The sequence below is a fragment of the Electrona antarctica genome, assembly GCF_951216825.1.
Source record: "Electrona antarctica genome assembly, chromosome: 19".
NCBI lineage: Eukaryota > Metazoa > Chordata > Actinopteri > Myctophiformes > Myctophidae > Electrona > Electrona antarctica.
Genome location: NC_136800.1, coordinates 19917996 through 19935457, shown reverse-complemented (window position 1 = coordinate 19935457; position 17462 = coordinate 19917996). Strand labels below are relative to the sequence as shown.

The following is a 17462-nucleotide window of genomic DNA, read 5'->3' as shown; positions in this document are numbered from 1 at the left end:
ACCGTGAGGGACTGTACTGTCCACTGGGATTTGTGTATTTTTGGGAGAAGATAGTCAGTGCAACGAATCGGGAATAGTTTTAGAAAAGGAAATATGGTAAAACTGAATTACATTTATTATGAAATTTGCTTTTGACATCCTGTGTGTGTGTGTGTGTGTGTGTGTGTGTGTGTGTGTGTGTGTGTGTGTGTGTGTGTGTGTGTGTGTGTGTGTGTGTGTGTGTGTGTGTGTGTGTGTGTGTGTGTGTGTGTGTGTGTGTGTGTGCATGCGCACGCACGTGTGAGTGCATGCATCCGTGCGTGTGTACAGTGAAACAATAGAGGAAACTGTTTTTACGCCATAGGTGCTAAAACAACAGGAAGTGGTATTTCATGTTAAACATGACAAAGAGTTTCAGACCACCGTGACACATCTATATTTAATATAAATTCAGAAGCACATCGTACACATACAGTAATTTGACGTTGAGAATGTCTGCTTTTATGGTAGTGGGACTCCTCATTTATTTTTTATTTAACCTTTATTTAACCAGTAAAATCACATTGAGACCAAAGTCTCTTTTACAAGTGCGCACTGGCCAAGAGAAGAGGCAAATAAATGTGACACAGCTCTGCCAGTAACAACAAATACAGGACATGACAAGACAAACATATGACATCCGTAATACCAAAAACCTACTACCAGGGAGACTCAGAGAGAGTCTAAATAGCTAACCACTAAACCAAGTACAGACTAAAAGAGACTAATAAGAACAATACATCAAGAAACTACTAAGCTAATATAAAACTAAGAACACCGCAAATTGCTACTCATCAAAGCAGGAGCAATGGCTGGAGAGTATGCCAGAGGCAAGCCTCTTAAAAGTCACTAGGGGGATCAAGGAAGCCAATTTTAATCTGGTCTGTAGATCGTTCCAAGCCCAGGGCCCAAAAAACGCAAGGGTTTTTTTCCCTGCCTCAGATTTGGTGTTGGGTACGACATAGCGCATCCAGGCATTTGATCTGAGCTTGAGCGAGTTTTGGACTAGTTCGAATTTAGAACTAATGTAAAAAGGGGAATTACCAATAATGACTTTGTAGATAAAAGTATACCAGTGTAGCAGCCTGCGAGATGCTAAGGAGGACCACCCTACTAAGGAGTACAGAGTACAATGGTGTGTCCTATAGGTGGAGCTGGTAATGAATCTCAAAGCAGCATGAAAAAGGGGATCAAGTCTGCCCAAAGCAGAGGAACAGGCGAAACGGTAAACAACATCGCCATAATCAAGTTGCGACATGAAAAGGCCAGTGACCAGCCTTTTTTGTGAGGCAGAAGAAAAACAGGACTTCATTCTATAGAAGAAGCTCAAAGTGAATTTTAGCTTCTTGGCCAATGCATCAATGTGATGATTGAAGTTTAGCTTATTGTCTAACCAAATCCCAAGATACTTGTAAAGCATCACCCATTCGATGGTTACTCCATCCAACGTGATGATGTTTGGGGGACTAATGACAGTGCTGTTTGGAGCAAAAAGCACTGTCATTCATCTGCATAGCAGCTTCAGGTACGATAAACGTACTAAATTACATTCACATTCCTAACATATATTTAGTCAATAACTGTGGTAGATGCAAACTTGAAGCCAAATTGAACATGACCTCACACGTATTTCTCCTCAACTGAAAGTTATATTATTCCGTTCAGATATACTATAGCTTACTCTTTTTATATAACAACGATGTTCTGTATAATTTATTTTGTACTGTTACCGACACCGTTATCGAATACCAATACCAGTGTTGTGATCTCGTGTTGTGTTTATAGCTATCTAGCTACAGTATATATCTCGTGCTGTGTTTATAGCAGACTCCTCACTCATGTGCACTTTCAGTTTGGGCAACTTGAAAGCAAACTCCACATACCCCAACATTTTATTTAGCTGCCATAGTGTCGACCCCTTCCCCCCTTTGTCGGGTCGGTGGTTAGACAATTAGATAATTTTCAGTATCGGGAGTCTGAGTATATATATACACACATACATTACATTACATTACATTACATTATATTATTATTTATTTTACTCAAATCTTTGCTTCTGGGGTCCTTGGAACAAAATATTTTGAGATGGGGGTCCATGACCAAATACATATAATTTTGTGTGTCCTTGACATGAAAGCATTCGAGCACAACTGATATTTTCTCGCCCCCCTAGTGGCGAAAAATAAAACTTCTGGGAACTCAGATTACCACTGATATAGCAAAATACTTTTTTCAGGAAACTGTTAGGATTTAGACTATCTGGGAAGTGGGAACCCAGCAGCAAAAAGAAGGCACCCTCTTTTGTTCAAATCTGTTCTTGAGAGATTAGCATTCAGAAGACTTTTTAGAATCAAGCTCAGCTCGTAGGGTTGACATTCATCAATGACTTTGACTTTCAACAATCATGTCTTCATCTGGATCTTCTCATTTGTTTCATCATGCTTTATCATTATTTTACATTTTACAGAACATGCCAAGCGTTGCGGGTTGTGAGACTCTATAACTACCTTCTTCTGTGATTTCTTGTGCAGGGGTTCTCGGACCAGTCGGTTTCTCTGCCAGTGTCCTGTTGGTCGTCTGTCTGATCATCATGGTGTCTGTTGTCATCACCGTCAACATCATGGAAAGACGCTTAAAAGAAAAGTAGGCCTGGGCCGTGGCTCAGTGGTCCAGGCACCTTGGCCGGTAGTCCGAGTCTGGCAGTTGTGCCGCGGGTTCGACTTCCGATCCCGACGGCCTTTACTGCATGTCACTCCCCCATCTCTCTCCCCCATTTCCCTTCAGCCTACTGTCTGTCCCTCTATAAAAAATATAAAATAAAGGCCAAAGGCGCAAAAAAAAAACATTAAAAAAAATAAAGGACTGAAGTAGATTCTATGACAGTCCTCATTTGTCATGCAACATTCGTCACTCAAAATGTTGCATAACAAATCATTATGATATATGAGATTGACAAAGCTATTATCAGTTGATCCTTTTCTTGTCTAGGACAAAATGATTCACCTAGATCAGGGGTGCCCAAAAGGTAGATCGTGATCTACCAGTAGATCACAAAGGCTGTGCTGCAGGTAGACCACATGCAAGGTGATCTCCCTAAAATATATCTATCACTTGAATTAAGGTGACTTGATTGATTGATAAAAAAAGGGCTCAAACGTCAAGTTATATACAAGAAAACCTACCAATTCCATTTCTCCTCTCTATTTCCTGTCTTATGTAACTATTTCCAGCAAAGGGATAATAATTATTTTGGTCATTAGATCTTGTTGAGCTGGTCATTTTGAAAGTAGCTCTCAGGTCAAAAAAGTGTGGGCAGTGGGAACCTCTGACCTAGATCCTCTCCTCCTAACCAAACAAAAATAACATTACGTTTGTTTGCATTAGGCTATACAATATTTTCAAATTGTTTATTAAAAGTTTCACAAAGCCGATCCGCAATAAGCTCACAATGCATTGTGAGCTTGTGGAACAGCTATTTTTGCCATTTGTTTTTAAGTGGTAAGAGAACATTTAACAATATTAATGCATATTGAATATGGACGTTTTTGGTTCATAAATATCATATAACTCACTAGAATAGTGATAGAATGTTGGAAGTCCAGTGTTTCTTAAAACAGGAGAGTGGGTTTTATGCTATTATGCTTTGTATATTGAGACTTTTAGTTTTTACTTTCCCAGAGCTCATGTCGGCTACATTAATGTGTTTGTTATTATTATACAGTTACAGCATTACTTAACAGTGATACAATTATATACAAACTGTCATTATTATCTTTAGAATTATATTATTTGTTAATAGTAGTGGTGATGTTAAACGATGATGTTGACTGATTCTGTTGACTGAGCTACAGCAATTGCTAAATGTTTGACATGGACTTTTTTCATATACGTTAATACTTCTTTATGTATGTGGCTTCACAGAAATAAATGTGTATTAAATAACTATGTTTATTCATTGCTATAAATAAATTGTACAGCATTGGACTATTCAGTAACAGATATGAGTCAAACAAAGTATATTCCGGACATGTGATAAAAATAATTATTGTGGTTTTAGCAGAAACACTGTCCACAGTAAATGAAAGTACCAAATTATTTTGTAAGAAAATGTTATACAGTACTTGATCTTGGATGAATAATACTGCTACTTCAATAAAGAAACCCCTTTAAACACATCACAGACTCTCCTGCCATATTATATACTATATGGCATGATATGTTGTTGCCAAGTATTGGATGAGATATTTTCCCTCAAAATTGTGGCTTCAAATAAACCATTTTGGAATTTTACAATACAAATCTTTAAAGGCCGTTTTCTCAAAATGAGTTTTCCTCATACCTGGGACAAAGAATCTCCACTTCAGTTGCACTCACATACACCAAACCTTCCAGTTCCTGCAGATATTTACAGAAGGGTTTGTTGATATATCACTCATAGCCTGATTTACATTTACATTTTATTCCTAAAAAATTGAGATATCTAAAATCTAATTTCCTTTGTCTCTAATATGTCAAAAAAATGAAACAATTTTGAACCTGGCTTTATCCGATCTTCAAATGTATCGTCCCGAAATGTATGCAAATTAGCACATATACCTAATATGCATATTTAAACATATAATTTCAGAAAACGTGTAATACAAAAAATCTTAGTCTTAATGTATAAGTAATCAACTGGAGAAGTTTCATTGTGATAGCTATTAGTTCACTTTTTTCCCTATTCACCTGTAGTGTCTCACCTTAAGAAATTACAAAACACAACCCCAGAAAATCGCCATGTCTGCATAATGTGTCTGAAGCTGCTACAAAATCATTGAGCTGCCAGACAACCACTTCTGTTCTTATTGGCATGTTTAATTTTAATAGACATTTGATAAAGTCCTGCATGATATTATCCGTCCTGTCTCCAACAACCATGGTCCTGTAGTCTTAAAGCGCAAATAACATGCATTTTAAAACTGTTTTTAATATTTAATATCATATTGTCTATGTCCCTCAAACTTAATTCTAATGTTTGAGCCTCAATCACCACTCTGATATAACCAGTCATTGTCTTTTCTTTCTGGACTGGCAGTTTTAGCTGCAGTACCACAATGTCCTGAGGTGGCGGGGGTGCTGATATGCAGATTATTTAATATTTGAGTCATTATAATACTGATGCTAGACAAAACCAGGCTTGTTTCCATTCCATGCCAGCTTGGAAAATCAACAATGGCGGACATTGTAAACAAAGTGGAAATGCAAATTTGGAACTGAAGGTGGAATTATACAAAGTAGGGTGACATTGATGACATCACGATGAGGCCAAAATCAGTCGAGCTGTTCCTGAGAGCAATTTCCATTAAAGCACCCATATGATATGAAAGCCTGATTGTTCAATGGGGATAGAAAACACATATGGGAGCCCCAAAAACATAAAAGAAATAGAAAAAGTTTAATTGTATGTTATAGGTCCTTTAACATGTACATATTTATAATAAAGAGGGATTTTTTTTGTGGCTTAATACATGTCCAAGGTCCAAAATGACACATTCCAGTTTGATGACTGGAATGACTTCATGATCATGACTTTGCACAACATTCTCCAACATCTTTCTTATGATCATTTTAATCAACTACAGCTCTGCTTTTAACACTATCATTCCTGTGAGGATGTACAACAAACTGTGTGACATTGATGTTAGTCAGTTAAAGGACCACTTCACCACTTTTCAACAGTCATATAATTGGTACTCACCAATGTTCATGATAAAACACCACCATTTTTTCCTACTCAGTCTGTGTCTCATAGGAGGGCTTTGGGCAGTTCAGACACCCGTCCACCAGTGACATCATTAGGCAGATTTCTTTTTTAAACAAGATTTGTTTTAAAATATATTTAGATTTGTATTATCGTGAGAACGATGGCTTCAACTTTTGCATTGCAACTTTTCAGGAAAAGAAAGCCTGCCGTTTCTATTAGCTTGGATTCACCATCGATGATGTCACTGGTGGACGGGTTTCTGAACTGCCCACAGCCTTCCTATGAGACACAGACTAAGTAGGAAAAAATGGTGGCATTTTATCATGACCAATTATAGGAAGAGAAGTTGAAAAGTGGTGAAGTGGTCCTTTAATGTGTAAAAGTATTTTTAACTACCCAATTTCAACATTAATATACCTTAGAGTTGGAAATAATAAAATCACACCTGTGCGAAGTGAGGGGCACTTTTATCATCATACTGTAGTGTACATCATCTCATTCTGGCCAATCATATTTTGCGTTCTCCCTTTTCCATCCTCCCTTTTCAGTCTTCACTTTTTATCCTCAATACATACATTGCTCAGCCAGTTCTATATGCTTAACAAGGGGGGGGGGGGGGGGTGTACCTTTTTATTATTTCTTTCCACACAACAACTCTAAGGTTTAATGACATAGTTCAATGTTGAAAATGTGTGGTTTTCCCCTTTAAGGCCAGGCCCGCCAATGCTACAGTACCCGTAGGTTGCAAATAACTACGGGTTTGTTGCAATTGCATCACTTTTTTTTTTGTATGTGACCCAGCTAATAATTTAGTTGAGACAGGACCCAGGATTGTGGTACAAAAGTTAACAATTATTTTATTTATAAAAGCATGTTACAAAAATAATTGATTTGCAACAAATGTTAAAACAGTGTTTGAGATATAAATGAAAATGGGGAGAATGGTTACTCAAAAAAAGAACAAATCAAAGTAAATCTAAAAAAGGGAAAGGAACAGCAGTCCTTTTAGGGCCTGCTTGTTCCACATGGACCTAATATAAAGGTAATGACAAAGTTCAGTGCACAAATGTCAAATACATATAAACTCAATATAATATATACCCACAAACTTTAATATGCACACCAATAAAAGGATCCCCTTACCAAAGTACAGCTCTTAAGTCAAACACATGAAACTTCTCTCAATGGTCATACAGGGAAATAACAAGCCCCCCCTGTCTCCACCTGTAGCTGTTAAACAGTGACAAATCATGCAGGTTAGAGACAAGGTGACACAACATTGCATGACAGAAAACATCAAACAACTCCTTTCTGGATTCAGATTTGCATGATCATATATATATACACACTCACATTTCTCCAAGTTAACTGCACATAAGAATGGGTGGTGGCCACACCCCAAACAATTCCTGTGCAGGAAACCTTGAATCTACTACCGTATACAGCAACAAGTAGACCTGGCAATATAAAGAGACTCTCATTTTATATCATATCATATCAAGAAACCCATAAAACAATAACATACAAAAGCATATAGGCTTAACAATTTACAAGTCAGCAACCGAACATGACACTCACAACGCATTAACGTTCTGGCGTTGTGAGGACCCACAACTGACGTCCTGTTACCTGCCTGTTTAGAACACCCTTAAATATATGTCTTACTCAGGACTCTGCTACCCTCTAGGGGTTACATTTAACTCTTTATTTTTGAATGTTTTAATATTTTAAGGCCAATCCACACCAATGGAATTGGTTATGGTTGGTAGTTTCATGTCGCAAGGTGTTGCGAGGAGTTGCATTGGTGTGGACTGGCCTACAGGTTATTAAAATGAACAAAATATCCCCCTTTTTAAGGATCCTTTCGACCTCATTATACTCAACGATAATGACATTACATTTCTCATTCAGAAGAAGTCAGACTGATCAACTTTTCAGCCTTCATCCTGAATATCGTCGCTGTCGGGCAGAAACCTTGTATCTCTATAATTTATGAACGTTTTCATTCCATTGCCTAACAGTGTTGGACCTACAAGGTTTCCACTTCCACCTGACAGCCACGATATGAATCCATTGTTTATTTTACATGTAGCCTACAGTAAGAGGCAAGGCAAGTCAAGGCAACCTTTATTATGTACAGCAGACGCATGTCAAACATCGAGACAATCCAAAGTTCTTTACATAATAGAAATACAGTAATAAAAATACAGTAATGGTCAAAGATTTACAATTCAAAAGTGTACATCTGAGAAATAGAATGACAAAAGATCAGAACAAATACTCAATTTAAATAAATCTGAAATTATATATCAAAGTGTGATGATGCTGCCGGTGAACAGACAATAATCTGTGAATAATAATCGGTACACGTGCATCAATAATTCCATCTACTGGAAATAAAGGCAGTTGGGAAGCGTTTTTCAGAAAAACTGCAGAAAAACAAAACAAAAAAACAACGCAGCAGTGTGCAGGGACCTTTACTTGAACATTATTTCTGATCAAAAGTTATCGAACCAATTGTTCAACATTAAAGAAGCTACCAAGTTGTTTGTGAACAACGTTTTCAATAACTTTACAGAATAGTGTGTGTGTGTGTGGGGGGGGGGGGGGGGGGGGGGGTTCATCGCTCAACGTCCAGTAGACTTAGGTGAGGTGCTCAATACATTTACCTAAAATTGGTCATTTTGATTTGGGCCATTTCAGTATAGAGTTGTTATGACACATAACACATGGAAACTCCAAAAGGCCTCAAGGGGTTTACAGGCAGGGTCCCTAATTATATCAATAAACCTCCCACCATTCCAATTCTTTCGCTCGTGTTGTCCTGTTGAGACAACCATGCACAACACAGCACAAATACATTTAAATTATAGACACAAAAAAACAGGATATAGTTTACTCAAAACTCGAAAGACTCGTAAAATAACATTATTTCCATCTAGCCCAAGATTTACAATAAACAACACTCTTGAGTGTACAGGGTTTGATGACGGCCCATGTAGGGCCGGGCCTTAATTTTCGGGGCTGTTGAGAACTCTAATTTTCGCCGGCTGGTGGACAGGTATAAGTCAAAAGGGAGACATCGAAGAGGAAGAACGGATGGGGAAGGATCAACATATGGAATATCCATATATGGAGATATATGGATCTCCATATATCTCCAACACACACACTGACGGGAAATGCTAGATTCCATAGTTAAGTGCGACCTGTGGTCGCAAAAACACAGCACAAATACACACAGTAAACATTTAACATTAGAGATTACACAAAAATGGAATACTGTTTACCTGTAAGATAAACCATGTGTCTTTTATTTTTTGTTAGTTACGTAGTTAAAGGAGAAATCCAGACCAAAACACATCATCTTATAATCCTGTCCCAACATACACGATGCCCCTTGTTCTGTATGAACGGAAGCTCGAGGGTGACAAACAGTGTATGTCTGCATACCAGGATCAATTAATAGATGATTTATGGAATAAATAAAATAAATAAATGTGGAACTACTAAAATACTTGCATTAGAATGAAGACAACTAGCTCCATTCTAGCTGTGGGGGCAGGCGGCAGGGGGTGGAGAACAGGAAGAACAGGGGGCATCTATGAAACAATGCAAGGCCAACATGTACAGTATGTTGGGACAGGATTGTAGGCTGAATTTGTGGGTACCGGTATATGTGTTTTGGTCTGGATTTCTCCTTTAATGGGTGTGTGACTGTCACTCATCTTTAGCAGGCTTCCTCTGAACCTGAGCATACAGGGACTCAGGGTTTGTGGTGTTGCTGGTTGTCTCAGTAGTGGCTGCAGGTACGGAGCCGGAGGGATGCTGGACCAAACTGTAGATGGTCATTGGAGTATCTCTATGTTCAGGGCGCTGACCATTAGCACTGTCTGGATTAGCCATCGCTGTGGTCGGAAACTAGAGCAAAACCAGCATCCCTTATAGTTTACTGTCCATTATTTATTTATTTTTAAAGTGTATTATTAACCTGTCTATTAACGTACCTTTCTACTTTACCGTAAACAATTGTTATCCCAAATCCCTGTGGAGTGATTGTAAAAATGAAGGGTTACCTGAACAGAAAGATATGTTGTATTTGGCACGTCGTTGTCAATGGTTGCATTCCCTTAAAACAGTGTAAGCAACAATCAATTCTTAGAATCCGACTCTCTCATTGCTCGAATGCTTTCATGTCAAGGACACACAAAATGATATGTATTTGGTCATGGACCCCCATCTCAAAATATTTTGTTCCAAGGACCCCAGAAGCAAAGATTTGAGTAAAATAAATAATAATATAATATAATATAATATAATATAATATAATATAATATAATATAATATAATATAATATAATATAATGTAATGTAATGTAATGTAATGTAATGTAATGTAATATAATATAATATAATATAATATAATATAATATAATATAATATAATATAATATATATATATATATATATATATATATATATATACACAGTATAACATTTAACATTGAAACTGTAAAAGTACACACTCTGGAATTTACCTGTTCTGAGCCTTCTTAATATAAGATAGAAGCCGATGCCAATGACAGTTGTTCCACAGATGCAACCCACCACAAGTATACCAATATATGATCTGCTTCCACCTTTTGAACCTGTGAACAAAAGATGCAGGGGCGTAACTAGACGTCACTGGGCCCTGACGCAGGCTGATCAGATGCAGGGGCGTAACTAGACGTCACTGGGCCCTGACGCAGGCTGATCAGCGAGTGCCCCCGACAGCAGCGGGGGCACAGCAGTACTATTTATAGTACTTGGGGTTCACTATTTTGGAATAACAGGCAAACCGGCATGAAGCACAGCAGATATCAGCCTAGATAAGATCTGTGCAGCAGTGATGATATTATATATTTTTTGTCCATGCATATACCTGAATGGACCATTGTAAAGTGCTTTGAGTAAGCACTAAAAAAAGTGCAAAATCCAAATCCATTATTATTATTGTTGTCCTATAATGTCCACAAGAAATGTCTATATAAAATAGGGCTAGTATTCTGAATATTCTTCCAATTCACTGGACTATGAAAGGCAGACAGTCACTGGATTCTCCATCCAGTAAAGTGCATGTCTGCTCCTTTTTTTAAGCAATACATACTGTAAGCACCGTAAGAAACAGTCTCCCTGTTTTGATTGGAAGTATGTTCCCTCAAACCTATGTTTCCTCAACCCAAAGTATGTTCCCTTAGCCCTATCTGTGTTCCAGTATGTTCCCTGAAACATATCACACCACTCATCAATGGCACTCTATCAGCTGATTTGCTCAGGCGTGCATGTTAGAACACATTAAGAGTAAGACGTATGCTAAAATGTGTATTTCCGCATGAGTGAAAAGCATAACATAATATAAAGTGGGTTTGGGTGAAGACGTCTATCTGGGCGCCACTCCACCGCAACTAAAGAGTGCCAAAATACTCTCCTGCCACACCGGCATAGAGCAGGCCCCAAATTATCAAACACAAGGTGAGAAAAACCACACCACTGCACCTCTAAGAATTTGCCCAAGATCACTGCACGTCTCATGCCAATCCACTTAGAAAATAGGACTCTTAAGGACTATTCATACTCCAGTTAAAACTCGGTGACCAACGAAACGATGGTTAGTAAAAACAAGAGAGATGTGTTTGGGTGAGCGCACTGAGCGGTGAGTCGCTTTAACTCGCTTACCACCACTGTGTGACGTCGTCATGTAGTTTTCGGTGGTCACCTTATCAACTAAAAGTATGGATTATGAATAGGTCTTTATTGTTAATAAACTTTTGAACGTATTAGTAACAAAAGGAATAAGACATGACATGAAAAGTGAACATGTTTTACCTTTAAGCTGACACAGAGGTGTTCCCTCCTTGAGCGAGCTGACCTCGTTGCTATGGCTACAGTTGATGAACCCCTTAGACATGTAGACAGAAAGGAGACCAGTAGAAGTCATGACCTGTGAACTTTCTCCTCCCTCCAGAGAGCAGTGTTGGTTGTTGTCACATGCAAAAGTATTGTTGACCGAAGAGTTCTCGCTGCTGCAGGTCACTGTCACGTTACAGGAATCAAGGCCGGAGAACATTGAAACCACTGTCAGATTTACTGGAGACACTCCATCTGGGGGGGGAAAATAAGCTTTTATTTAACAAGACACTGACCTCAAATTTGAGGGCAGTCAATTTAGATGGGTTTGTAAGTTTGACACACATAAGTCGTACCAGTACCGCTGGAGATAATGAATTAAAATGGTGGGCTTCATGAAAAAGCACAACCCATGCACCACAAGAACACTGGCTTTTATTCCATTTCATATCCATTTAACTTCTGGTCTATGTGCCGTATTCTGTTGACATGGTTCTTCAAATAAAGAAGATGTGTGACTTCTAATGATATGAAATAATTCATATTAGTACATGTGCAAACTGTGTTCAATACTTCTATCTGTGTGAGATACTTCTATCTGTGTGTCATGTCCATGCTCTGAGTCTGAACTATATTTAGAACAAGAATGCCTATCATCCACTGACCATTTGGATGGTCAGTGGATCTGCACAGCGTGCAGAGAGCACAGGCTAGCTAACACCACACTGACCATTTCATCCAACTGACCATTGCCTAGCATGTTGTCTTATCTGTTATGATGATTAAACAAATTTGAGATGTGTATTAGCCAATCAGCTTAAAGAGCAAAGGGATAGAGAGAACTACATGATGTATTAGTAAGGACATGAATATTTCTGTAAACATCTGGCAACTGTAAAGACTCTCAGGATGAGAAGAGAGACTGGTGGGAGAGCAGAGTGAACACCACAGACAGATAGAGCTGGTGCATCTGGGACACCTGCTATGGCTGTCACTGAATAAACGAAAGATGAACAACTCTTCATTTCCCAAAACCCTCATCACTAACTATAAATCTCTGTAAGTTAGTGATTCAAGCTGCTGCCTTATGGGGTAGGGGATGAGGGGGGGGGGGGGGGGGGGGGGGGGGGGGGTGAATAACAGATGTGTAGTGCTGATGATGACCCAATGCAACTAGAAAGAAAAGCAGGGATGCCAGTCTCCATATAAGAGTTTTAATCACATCTGAGCCCCTCTTTTTTATTTCATTCGGTGCATACTGTATGTTTTGTGCTCATGTTGATACACTTGTGTACATGTACTGTATATAATATGCCTATGCTTTGATTGTTTGTTTTTACTCTGTACAGCACTTTGGTCAGTCTATGGAAGTGCCAGGTCCACTGTGATGTCACAAAACATCGGATTAGTGGTTCTCCAGAAGCCTTTTGCACTGAACTGGCACGGTTATGTAGGTATGGGTGGGCAATATGGACTAGTCACTATAGTGACTAGTCTATCTAGTACATTGCAGAAACTTGTGTGTGTCCTTTTTCACCTCTACCACCCGTTCTTGGTTATAATAACATCAGATTAAGGTAAGTAAATGGTTAGTCCGTAATTCTCCTTTAATTCTTTCTCTCCCATGTCCATGGGGGTGGCGTGGGGTGGAAACTCCCTCTCTTAAAGTGAACGCTAATGGTGGCAGAGGATAACTACATTTATGCTAACAGCTAGCAGCAGAGAAAGAAATGAAGGAAGACATACATTTAAAACATGACAGAATAATCAAGAGAAATGAGTCCATTTTGTAGATTACATTAAGGAACCTACCTTGAACTGTCACATTGTACTTTACAATAGATGTGTATTTAGTTATAAACGTGAATGCTTCGTAAAGTCCACTGTCCATTTTTGTTAATTTCTTCAACAACAAAGAATAATCTGCCTCCGAAAAAGTAAACTTGCTTTCATTGTACTTTGGAAAGTCTCGGTCTAAAATTTGGTTTAGCAAATTATATTCTAGTAAATTGTCGTCGTTGCATTTCCACAGAAGTCTCTTAGAGCCTTCTATCAGGTCAGGTGTCGGGATGCGTAGATGTACATCCTGTCCCCTCAGAACAGGCTTTTGCTTCACAATCACATCACTGGAGGCCACTGCAAATTAATTATTAGGAAGCATTATAAACATTATACAGAAAATATAATTGTATTCTAATTGTGTAAAATAAATAATATTCTGGGGGCACACTGGTTTGGACGCTGTCTTTGGAATTACTGTAGTCTGTAGATTATCATCATGATACATGTTATTTATTACAGGTGGTTTCTATGCTTCTTTTTTCACATACACAAAACGATTTTAAGGGAAATCGTAGTCAAATCACTATTTTCTGCCTGTAATATTTATTAACATTTTTATGCTGTCTTTCATTTGACAGTTTGTATACCCATGGGTACCTTTAAGCAAAATAAAAATAGATGAAATGAAACAAAATAAATATATCTTAACTATATCTAACATAGGTCTAACTAAGTGTTTATAATGAGGAATAAGAAAGTGAGATTGTGAGATACGGAACAGGAAAAGGTGTGGGTTTCCATTATTTCATATATGCTATACCCTTCTCTCTAAAGTTTTGACTCAAGTTCCTCTCTTCCCATAATAAATAATGTGACCATTACATGGTGTTTCTTCTTAATTTCCCTCTTATAGATCATATTAAAAAAACTACTTCAACTAAAACCCTTCTGGTGAGACCAGTTTTGTATTTATTCTATTCAAATTTAAATAATTTAATCTAGGAGAAATATCCCAGACCCAAACTATATTGTATATGAATGTCCATGTGAATAAAGCTTAGTTTTAAATGAGTAATTTAACAGTGATTGTTTAAATGCACTGTACCCTGAACCCAGGGTGTTCAGTTCCATTATTATCAATAAGGTAATAAACCTATGATCTGATCATAATGAGGTTTTGTTTGAGAAACAAGAGGAAATCAAGAACAAAACATATTCTACTAGTATGCTTATGCTAACTACCTAATTAAATCTATAATGCATCATCTCTGACTAACTTGGGAACAAGTACAATGTAAAAAACATCAACCAACATAGTACATTTTAGAAGGTTTTACCTTGTTTTAGAATTAGTAGAACGATCACACACAGGAGGAACTGGGCCCGCATGGTGTGTGCTGCAGGTTCAGGAAATTCTGTTGAATGAGCTAGAGCACTTCCTATTTGAGGAAGTCATGGGTGACCAAAAAATAAATGTCACAAGCTTCTTTTCTTTTCTTTTTTTTTACTGGTGTCCACTAATGACTATTCATTATTTTCAAAAATATTCTTTTTAATTCTGGCCATGATTTTATTATGGCTGAGAAATGAATCAAAAGAAAAAATATATATAAAAAGTCGCAATATGAACTACAGCAGTTTCCAAATTCCAAATGATTAATTAATTGCATAAGATTAATTGATTGATTGATTGATTGATTGATTGATTGATCGATTGATCGATTGATTGATTAAATATCTAATGGTTGAACATAAGGTACTCCTTCACTTTTACCAGACTGTTCATGCACTGTTTCTGGAACAAATCTAAATGAATACATAATTATTACAACTTGAAGTTCAGTCAGGACAACTCAAGAATGGATGGAATATATATTTATTGAATATCAAATGAGTAATATATTCATTATGGTTTGACGATGTATTGGATCTGCTTTTTAGGTTCTCAGATCAAGCGCATCAGTCCTGACCATAGGGACTCCGAATCCCCCGTACCTAAACAGTAGATCCAAAACGACAGGTGGTAGCTGCAGGTGGATGAGGGTGAGCAGCAGGTTTTATACAGCAGCGCAGCAGAATCAGCAGCAGCAAGCAAGCAAGCAGGAGGAGGAGTGCAAACCCTTCCAGTTTAAATAGCCGGTATGAAGATGGAGTGAGTGTGTGATTGGCTGAGTGAATCATGTGAATGAGAGCGTGATGCTGAGGCGGCCCAATAACGGCCGGCAGCGACTGCACTGAGGTTTCCTGACTGATCTTGCTCTGCGCATGTCTGTGACAGGCACGAGTTTACTTTAATAATGAATGCTGATCTGTGCATTCCTTCATTGCTTTTGTGAGGAATACAGGAAAGGTGGGCCCTCGGGAAAATCTGGGCACCTTTTTTTTGGGGGAAGAGTCAACTATCAGCATCACGTCAATATGTTTTTAATCGTTGGAATGTGTAGTGTGTTCAGTCACCAGTTGCTGATTGTAGCCTACTTGCTCGACTTATTCATTCACTAAATAGTGCAAAATATCACCATATTTCAAAAAGTTGTGGTGTTAATATACAATTGTTGTACACTGCTATCATCTCTGTATCCCAAAATGAGACATGAAAATTGACCTTATATACTCTGGTTTTGACTCGACTGCAATGACTACGACGTGTGGTTTGGAAACCTACAGGACTGGTCCTATACAATGAAGCGGCTTGCAAACCCTGTCCCTGCAATCCAAACCGCAACAAGATATTTTTGAGGGGGGGCTTTTTGCCTTTATTGATAGATTAGTAGTCTGACAGGAAATGGGATGGGGGTGACACCACTGACACGCATCGGCAGCAAAGTTGTTGTCGTCGTCGTTGGATGGAAACAAGAATCGGGATTTTCAGCCATAGGTGCCCAGAAGGCTACGCCAGCCGCCAGGGCCTGCTTAATCTGTTTAGTTATATGTTCATAATCAGGGGTGTAACTTTTTGGGCGCACCTGGAGATGTTGCTTGGCACTGCTACTCTACTTATCGAGCATGAGACAGATACAATTAACTAGTACCATTGCATACGTGCAAACTTGCTGAAAAGTGTCTGAGGACAATTTCATTAGTAGGCCTAAGTCTAGTAAGTAACTTTCGTTTTTAATTATTATTATTATATCACAGCTGGTCTGACTGCCATTAACATTCAGCAAGCCAACCTTTTGAAGCAGGCGTGATTCAGCCAATGGAAACGGTCAGTGGTGCGGATTGGATTCCACAGGGGTGGGGTTTGCCAGCCGCTCCGCTGGGGCGGGCTTTACAAAACACTCCTGTAGGTTCTAGGTTCCCAAATCACGCGTGGGAAACGGACAGGAAGCTGCTTGCGTGGCCATAGACATAAAGGGTTTCTATGCTTGTGGCTAACAATTTCCTGCTATAGCCTATATGTCAATAGCACAACGTCACCGACCGATATCATTGTTTTTAAAGACAGATCGCTATTCACCAGATCACAGCCATTTGCGGTAAGAAATGATAAATACAAATATTCAAAGATAATTATTCTTTACGGATATCCGTCTGTAGACGGAGCTCTGCCTCCTATGCATAATTTATTCAAAAGCTGAACACCCACTACAAATTATTAGAGTAGATAATCATTAATAGGGTTTAAGTGAAGAAACTATTACATTTCTAAATCATATCCATGTCCACATAATCCTGATCATCAACCTTACTTGCTCATTCACCATCAAAATGTATAATAACCTAACAAAATTATGATGTACATTATACAACATCACTCATCTTTTACTCCGTATCATAATCATGGTCTTAAAATGCAAAATTGTCTCAGTCCTCCAATTCAACCATTGCACAAATTCAGTACAAGCATTAAGTATCTTCCATAATAAAAAAGGGACACCAGTCCACCAAGGATGATTTGCTGCTGATGCAACACCATTGTTGCAATACGTTGCAGAGAGAAATTGCAGAGGTGCCGTTTTTGGGATTTGGTTTCAAAATTGTAGTTGTAGTAACTGGTTGCATTTTTCAACTTGTTGTGTCGTGACTCAT

The 17462-nt window shown here is 38.3% G+C and overlaps 1 long non-coding RNA gene across 2 annotated transcripts; it reads right to left on the bottom strand.

Moving 5' to 3' along the window:
- Window positions 1–7887: 7887 nt before the first annotated feature.
- LOC306943617 lies at window positions 7888–14843 on the bottom strand. Of its 2 annotated transcripts, XR_013792433.1 has the most exons (6): window positions 14768–14843; window positions 13461–13784; window positions 11628–11903; window positions 10298–10408; window positions 9838–9890; window positions 7888–9682 (listed from the first exon to the last, which is right to left on the bottom strand). It is a non-coding gene; the product is annotated as an uncharacterized lncRNA (long non-coding RNA). The 2 variants fall into 2 exon arrangements; XR_013792432.1 differs by having other exon boundaries at window positions 7888–9890.
- Between the last annotated feature and the right edge of the window lie 2619 nt (window positions 14844–17462).